General features: G+C 34.8%; 1 long non-coding RNA gene across 1 annotated transcript; it reads left to right on the top strand.

Moving 5' to 3' along the window:
- Positions 1-226: 226 nt before the first annotated feature.
- On the top strand, positions 227-4,460 carry LOC148938441 (uncharacterized). Its single transcript, XR_016143692.1, has 2 exons — positions 227-366; positions 4,297-4,460. It is a non-coding gene; the product is annotated as an uncharacterized LOC148938441 (long non-coding RNA).
- Positions 4,461-8,557: the final 4,097 nt, after the last annotated feature.

The following is an 8,557-nucleotide window of genomic DNA, read 5'->3' as shown; positions in this document are numbered from 1 at the left end:
GGGAGATGCTTTCAGAACCTCTTCATATCTCATTATGTGATTTGTTTTTATTCTAGATGTTGCTCTAATTTTGAAATAGATCATCTCCCCAGTACTGTTTTGAGTATCCGCCTTCTTTTTAAACAGATTTATGTGTAAATGTTTGACTGCCGTATTTTTGTTAAAAAATATTTAGTTAAAAAATAGTTAGTTTATAACTGTGTACTAAATATGTTTTGCAGAAGAAAACTTCAATGACTTTGATGAATTTGCGTATGAAAGTGAAAGACAGAGTCTTTATGAGGAATGGGTAGAAAGAGACAGGATTGTACATGAAGAATGGAAGAGCAAAGAATTCTCTTTCAAAAGCAGAAAGAACTGGACGAGGTTTCCATTTTTTTTTTTTTATATCTCTTTTTGAATTACTATGTAAATCTACATTTCAGTACTTTTAACTGCTAGTCTTAGACTTTGAATTATGTAAGTATAAACATAGATTGAATATTCTACAGGAGGCGATAGGAGAGTATCGCGAATCTTGGAAAGCCTTATAGTGATCAAGATGGGCCTCGGTTTGCATAAATCCTCCATTAAACTGGAGGTCCCAAGCATTCTTGCTGCCCGAATCTAAGCAGGTTTAAGTGCTTTGTATAAACTTGTGAAGAAGTCATTAGTCACTAGCCCGCTGTGGTGGGACGGTTGACTTCAGACGTTTTGAACTAAACTTGTAACAAGTTTCAGAAAATCATTTCTCAGGGTTAAGAAAAAAGAAATTTGATTGTATAAAATGTATTTATTCAAGTAGAAATCTGGGGTACGTAGGCTAAAGCTCATGATGAATAAGGAGGCTTCTTTGTTTTGCTTAGACAGGGAAGGGATTAACTTAGACAGGGAAGGGAAGTGAGTAACTCTAGTTACTCACTTTATGATAAGAAAGTGCCCCTGTAGAATTGACTGACGGAGACAGTAGTGACTCAGATAGATCTTACATACATATACAGGAAAAAATAGACAAAGTCCAAGGTAGAAATATAGTATTTTTATGATGGAACTTTAATGCCAAGGTTGGAATAGACAGTATCCAAGCTTAGGTAGATTTGGTGTAGAGCAAGAAAATAGAAGTGGTAATAGATTACCACAGTTTTGTAGGTACTGTAATCCAGGTATGAACAATACAGTGTTGGGTCATTAAAGGGCCTGGTACTCAACATGGTACTCACACGATGGTAAGATGGCCAATATTATTGATTAAGATCGAAGACTGGTAGAACCAGTACAGGACGCTAGGGTATGTAGAACTACTGTTATTGGTGTTAATGCTAAAGATCACCATCCAGTATTGTCTAGAGTTAATTTAAAGCGAAAATTTGGGAAGGGTAATAACATTCTGGAAAGTTATTACGTAGATAGACTCCAGGGTGAGAATTTTGGAAGCACTTTCAAGGATCAGTTGAATATAAAATTGGAGAATCTAGGATTTGGTACTGCAGAAGATGTAAGGAATATTTAAAGATAATAGTTTGCGAAGTTGCAGAATATGTCTTAGGGAAAAGTTTGAAAAACAGCTAGGAGCATTAGTGAAAACACTCTAAGCTTGATAGAAGATAGAAGAGGCTTTTACAAAAAGTGTCTTAGTGATTGATTTTACGAGAATAAGAGGAAAGTAAGGGAAATAGAGAAGGTATTAAAGTGTGAATTCAGGATTTGTGAAAGAGAGGCACAGATATAATTGCCAAGAACCAGGAAGATGCAGCCTAACGGCAGAATAGTAAGATAAGATATCGACATGCTAAGAAATTGAGAGGGAGTAGTCAGTCTAGGCTTGTCCTAGTTAAAGATAGGAATGATGCCTTGTTTAATGATAAGGAAAGTGTTAAAAAAAGATGAGTAGAACATTCTGAGAATGTGTTAAACCATTATAAAGGCGTGGAAATGATAGAAAGAATAAAAAAAAACATTAGACAGCTTGGAAGTTAAGGAGAATTGTTTTGCATGGACAAGTTGGAGGAAGCTCTGAGAGGATTAAAAAACGAAAAGGCATCAGGTTCTGATAGTTTGATATTGTAAATGTGTTTTGAAAATATGATGGTTTGCAAAGTATTAGATTAATTATTGAAGATTACAAAAATAATTTTTGAAAAAAGGAAGTATTTGGTGACTTTGGGAAAATATTAATTCAACTTGTCCTTAAGAAAGGTAATAAGCGTGATAAGGTAATTACAGAGGCATTGGATTTGCTTTTGTAGAAAGTGAATTACTGAGGATGATGATATTTATTAGACTAAGATGTGCTGTAGATATAGTTTTAAGAGGAGAACAGTGTGGGTTTAGGAAGGGTAAAGGATGCATTGACTAATTTTTTACTCTTAGATTAATAATTTTTAAAATTCTAAATTATTAAATGGCTCTAGTCCTCAATTTTATACCAAGGAATACTGAGGACTCATTGTTTCATTGAGTCCTCAGTTTCATGAAGAGGTATTTGGTTCGGTCAACAGGAAAACGTTAGTTCTCTGAGCGTAAAACCAAATAAGCACTATACCCTGATTAATGAGGATTTTGTTTTGGATAAAAAATCCCCCCCGCCCTCCAGAGACTGGTTGTCATTTATGACCGTGGTTTGCATAAATTTTTTTATCTACAGTGATCTTATTTAGAGTCTGTTTGTTAGGAGGACCGCTAACCCCCCCCCCCCACACACACACACTTAATGAAGAAGTCGGACCCATAGTTTCATTCTGAGTCAAATATTTTTAATTGATGGAGGGGGCGAGGCGTTATTGCAAAAATTGATACCGCCCCCCCGAAAAAATCGTTTTGTTTCTTCACCAGTAATAAAAAAACACTTTAGACTCCAGTCACATCTATACTCATACATATAATGACTGTTTTATGGTCCAAAATACTGTAGTGTCGCAGCTTAACCAGTATTAATGGTTCTTCTTATAATTCAAAAATTTTTAAGATTAATCATTTTAAAAGGGTAACAAAATATCTATTGCCTCTTAAACCCACCTCAGGTATAGTTTTGCATGAAAACCATAATGTTTTAAGATTTTTTGAATACTCCGATCCTGGTATCAGGAAATTACAAGGGTATGTGGGTCTGTGAACAGAAAAAGTATAGTGAAGGTCCTGTTCTTCGAGCGTATATCAGATAATCATATTAAACTGATTAATGGTTTGTGCAAAAGTATTACTGCTATGAATTAGGCTGTGAGGTTAGTTGTTGGCTTGATGTGTTATCGGGAGTTAATCATTGTTTTCTCCTTTGTCTGTGTATATGGATTTATTTTGATAGACTGTGTCAGAGGAACACAACAAAGACTTTGAGAGGAGATCAAACGATCCGATAAAACTTCTAGATATAGATGATGCAGATAATTTGAGTATTCTAGGCAAAGGGGTTTTTAAGTAACAATAAAACAAATCAAAGGGAAGCTTCAGTTACGTGGTCATATTATTATCAAGTATTATGTATTAGGCTACTATATAAAATGTAGAAGAGATAAGGTCCAGATTGTGATTTCACGGTTGAATTTTTTTTGAAGAATAAGAAAATAGTCTGCGAGGTAGCATTAGAATATCGGAAGCCATTTTAGCTACAGTGGCCAAATATGGTTCTTAAACATGGGTCTTTCGAAGGGCTTTGGAAGATTTGTAAAGGAAGTAGAAGAAGTATCTACGTTTTAGTAGTCTCTTGTAGAAGAAGTATGAAAGGATAGTTTTAGCTCCTCGTTTGACTGACAAACAATAAGCTGTACAAAAAATTTATTGTGATCCCACGGTTTATGAATATCGTTAAAGATAGTTTAAGATGACTAGGCCATCTATTTAAGATGAAGTATGATAGATTGAAAAATATGGGGCTGTTAGGCCATCTATCTAAGGTCAATCTAAAGGTAGGATGATCATGAAGTTGGTAGAAGACGCTCACAATACATGATCCTATGAACATTGGAACTTCAGGGGGGGGGCTTAAACGTACGGCGGGGAAGAGGCCATGGGGAGGCGGACGGGGCATAGCGTGGGGGACTTAAGGGGGCTCCTTTGTGCGTGAGTTTATGAGCTTGATATGTCGGTTTACAGGCTAATAATGGGTGTTGGTTTCAAAGAAGAGGAAGATGATGTGCATCATGGTTCCTTCTAATTAACTTATGAATGCATCAATATTAGGTTGAATGCGCTCCTGTCTATTGTGTATACTTCTTTAAGACCTGATTATTACCTCCCATATCACGCTATCCTCTTTATTGCACAAATTAAGAAAGACTGTTACTGAATTGTGGTTATGATTTTCATTTTCGTGTTTTTTAGCAAAAAAATACGAGAATAATGGGTGAATTTGAAGAAGAAAGTGGAAAAAGACTTAGCCGAGAAAGAGAAGAAAAAACAAGCAGAAATACATAAGCAGGTCCTTATGTTGATGAATACCGTATCCTTTTTTACGCTGTTTAAATGCATGTTTCTGCCATCCTGAACATTCCTAACGTTCTTGATCAAATTTTAGTAGACATTTAAAATTCCGAAGAAATATAAAATTTGACTCGTGGTTTAAACATAGGAGTTGAAAATATGAATGAAGACCTGAAGCAGATATAAAAATAAAACCCAAAACAAACTCAAACTCAGTTCACAAGTGTTTGTCCTGATTGCATTCACAAATTCATTTTTTTCTTATTTCATTTGGATTTTCTTGCATCTCAAGGTTTTTACGTCACTAAGAGTTTTTTCTATAATTTTTTAGATTTGTTGAAGAAAATGGCAAGCACTGTCATATAATCATGTAAATACTTTTGTTTGGTTAAAAATTTTCTATTGATTTTTCTAAGGACTGTGGAACTCACAATTTTCCTATTAATATTTTTTTCGACACTCAGATCTTTTTTCTTTTTATATTCAATATGTGTCAATATTCGAGTTTTTGTGTTTCATAGTGAATTTTTTTCTTGTTTTTTTACTTAGTAATATTATTGCTTGTAATCAGGACACTGATTCAAAAATTTCTCTTATTAGATGTTATTGATATGAACCGAAAGGGATTGTAGAATAGACAATAAAAATGGGAAACAATGTAAAAAGTTAAACGCGGTCGTGTTAATGTGGAGGGGGACATTTGCCCCTTCCTTAGTTCTTTAAATTTTTTTTTTTTTGTGGGGGGGGGGACATAGGGGGCTTTTAATTTTATAAATTAAAAAAAGCACAAAAGTTATCCCCCTATATTTTTAAAAAAAAAAATCCCTCCCAAAAAATTTTATTGACTTTGAGGCCATGGGTTAATTTATGCGAGTTAATCTATATTTCTTTCCTTTACATGGTCGTCACTTTTAGATCCCCCCCTGCCGCCTCGGCGTAAAGCAAACCGAAGGTGGATATGCGAGCGTCTGTTTTCGAATGACTGGGTAAAACGAAGATCAAGCAAACCATGGTTACATAAAACACACCCAGATCTTTATTAATAAGCCAAAACATTAAAAATACCAAAATAGACCCGTAATATTTTTTTTTAAAATCTTTAAATTGGGGGGGCTCAAGGGGTGGGGCAAGGGGGGGGGGCGTGCCCCCCTATCGGAGTCTTAAGGCGTGTCAGGTCATTATCTAAAGCCCTTTTTAGTTAATTAAACTTTCTGATAACACAAGTGTCTCGGATAACCCGCTTTTGTGCCCCCCCTCTCCTATAAAAAAATCCTGGATCCACCCTTGTCTCTAAACCACGGAAAAACACGGGAGACAAGGGGGGAAAAGGTGAAAATAATTAGGATTGTTTCACAGAAGTTCAGAATGTCTCTTTTAACGATACAATACGGTAATGGGTTATCGTGCTGTTTGATTCCCCTTGTGAATAATGTAGGCCTAACAACATGTAGTAATATGTTACTAGGCGTAATGTATGCCTAATAACATGTAGTACTAGCCCTTTGAATTTCCAATCGAACGAGCCTTTTTCGGAGTTTCTACGACAGCACTTTCAATAAAAAGCTCATATGCGCCTAGCGCATAACTTACCCCCCTTGCCCCGAGGGCTCTTAGTGGGGTTATCATCCTCAAAGACCTACTTTATCAAAATTTTAACGAAGGGTAACGCAATGTCTATCTAAGAGTTTTGATGTGAAGGTTTTGGGGAAAAAGTGGGTGTGAGAGGGGGGTTCTTTGGCCTTAATTCACTTTGTTCTATTAAAAAGGGCGCTAGTCCTTTAAATTTCCAATCGGATGAGCCCTTTTTCAAGTTTCTACGACAAAACGTTCAATAAAAACCTTATATGCCCCCAGAGCATAACTTACAACCTTACCCTGAGGTCTGTGGGGGGAGTGTTATCCTTGAAGATATAATTTCCGGACCTTTCAACTACTTTGAATAAAATGGCTATCTCAAAGTTTTGATTGGATGTGTTTTGTAAATGGTGAGGGTGGAAGGGGTGTTAGTTGCCTTCCAATCACTATTGACTATTAAAATGGCCTCTAGCCATTTCAATTTATAATCAAATGAGCCCTTTTTGAAGTTTCTACAACAACGCTTTCTATAAAAAAAAAACTTATATGACTCCAGGGCTTAACTTACAACCCTTGCCATGAGCGCTACGGGAGGGGGGGAGTTATCCTCAAAGACCTAATTAAGTTGAAATCGAGTTTCTTGTGCGATAATAAGGATGTTATAGTCATAATATAGGTTGCTAGCAGGAGAGAAAATGGGTAATAAAATGGGTAAAAGAAAGTGGTTTGACGGGTAATAAAATATTATTATTATTATTACTACTAATACTACTACAACTACCGCTACAAATAGTACTACTACTATTTCAACTGATACAGCTACTTCTACTGCTGGTAATACTACTACTGCTTCTACTGCTACTGCTGATACTATTACTACTACTACTACTGCTACTACTACAACAACAACTACTTTTACCACTGCTACAACTTATACTACTGCTACTGCTTCTACTAATACTAATACTACTAACACTAATACTAATACTAATCATATTACTACCACTTCTACTGCTCCTACTACTTCTACTTCTGCTTCTTATACTACTACTACTACTACCACTTCTACTACCACTACTACTACTACTGCTACTACTACCACTATTATTATTATTACTTCTACAGTTGCTAATAACGCTATTACTACTACTAATACTATTACCTACTAATACTACTTCTACTACTACTACTGCTGCTAAAACTGAAACTACTGCTACAACTGCTACTACTACTACTACAACTACTACTGCTACTACTACTCCAACTACTACCACTATTACCTACTACTACCACTACTACCACTACTACCACTATATAGTCATATATAGTGACATTCAAAGATACACAACATAGTGACATTCAAATTTGGGGATTAGACTATATATTTGACAAATTATTTAGATCTTTACTTAAATTATAATCTAATTATAATTAAATTTTTAAAGCTCTTTTTTTCACTTGCTTACATAAAAATCAAAATATTTCAGGATTTTATTTCTCATTCTAGTCTAATCCCCAAATTTGAATGTCACTATGTTGCTAACTTCTGTCCAGTACAAAGTCAATTTAGGTTATTTTTCTTTAATCGTTATCTCAGCATAATCACCATGTTTAAAGGTAATCACACCATTTTATAATAGTAAGAAGGTGTTTAAGCTTACTTTTGACAATAAATTATCAGGGTAAATTATCAGGGTAATGCCATTTATAGTGTTTATTTTGGCAGAAAAGATTAGCTTATTTTGGCAGAGAATTTTAATTCAAACTCAAGTCTTAACTTATTCAAGTAATTCAATTATTATGAAGACACGACAGATAGCTGTTCGATGCATTTATTTATTCAAAAAATTATACTTTAAGGTCAATAGATAGAGATAAGCTTAAAGAAATTCTTATTCTTCTAATTTTGTCCAACAACCAAAATGTCTTTAGAAGTTATTTTTTCACTCATTTCTACAATATCAAAGTTTTTAATCAGTTTTTCTTTTACCCTCCTTTCACTTAAATCTTGGTGTATAAACGACAACTACAAACCAAAAATCCAAATAAATAGTTTTGAGAATGGTTTGACGCCATGAACAAATTGCATATAATATTGCCATTTTTTCTCCTGCTAGCAACCTATATTATGACTATAACATCCTTATTATCGCACAAGAATCTCGGCTTCAACTTTATCTGCAACCATTTTGGCAATAGACAATGAGCTTGTTGCTGCAGGTGCGGACATGTAATGCAAGGTGCGGGCATTGCCGACATGTAACACTCTTTTCCCAATTTCACCAACGCCCATACCAAACAAAAGATCATCAACCATATTTCCACTTGGATCTATTGCTTGAGGACGAACACCAGCCGGACCTCTGTAAACAAATTGTTTAATTATGGCATTCGTCCAAAGTCCACGAATTTAGTGACAAGAAATAATGTTCCAGAAAATGGGAAAAAAGCTAAGGCAGCAAAGAAAAAGTAATAAATTTTAGACTCTTCCCCTCTCCTTAAATATTTATTAATTATTTTTGAAAAGTGAAAATGGAAGATTTCTCAAAAAATAGTTCATACCAATCTAATTTTTTGTTTTTCTAAA

Source organism: Artemia sp. Qi Xiang Cuo, unplaced genomic scaffold, assembly GCF_049724085.1.
Source record: "Artemia sp. Qi Xiang Cuo unplaced genomic scaffold, ASM4972408v1 HiC_scaffold_3285, whole genome shotgun sequence".
Classification (NCBI taxonomy): Eukaryota; Metazoa; Arthropoda; class Branchiopoda; order Anostraca; family Artemiidae; genus Artemia; species Artemia sp. Qi Xiang Cuo.
This window is presented reverse-complemented; position numbering and strand designations above follow the sequence as displayed.